The following is a 302-nucleotide window of genomic DNA, read 5'->3' on the forward strand; positions in this document are numbered from 1 at the left end:
TGATGTCTCTTTGTAATAAATACCGCAAGGTACATACTGCGCCTCTGACTGTGACATATTGCACAGAGCAGTGGGAGGTGAAATATGAATAAATGTGCGAGCACTGGAGAGAACAAGTGCTCGGCTATGAATTTGTTGGGGGGGGGGCTCCCCCTGCGCATGCAGCCTCCTGCAGAGGGATGGGGTGAGCTTATACACACGGATAAAAATCACCTGAGCGGGTGCAGTGCTGCTGGGGAGGGCGCTCCCAGCCGGTGCCATCCTGCCGCGCTTGACCGCGTGCTGTCACCGGTGTCGTTCAC

This window comes from Pygoscelis adeliae, unplaced genomic scaffold (assembly GCF_000699105.1).
Source record: "Pygoscelis adeliae isolate BGI_AS28 unplaced genomic scaffold, ASM69910v1 Scaffold88, whole genome shotgun sequence".
NCBI lineage: Eukaryota > Metazoa > Chordata > Aves > Sphenisciformes > Spheniscidae > Pygoscelis > Pygoscelis adeliae.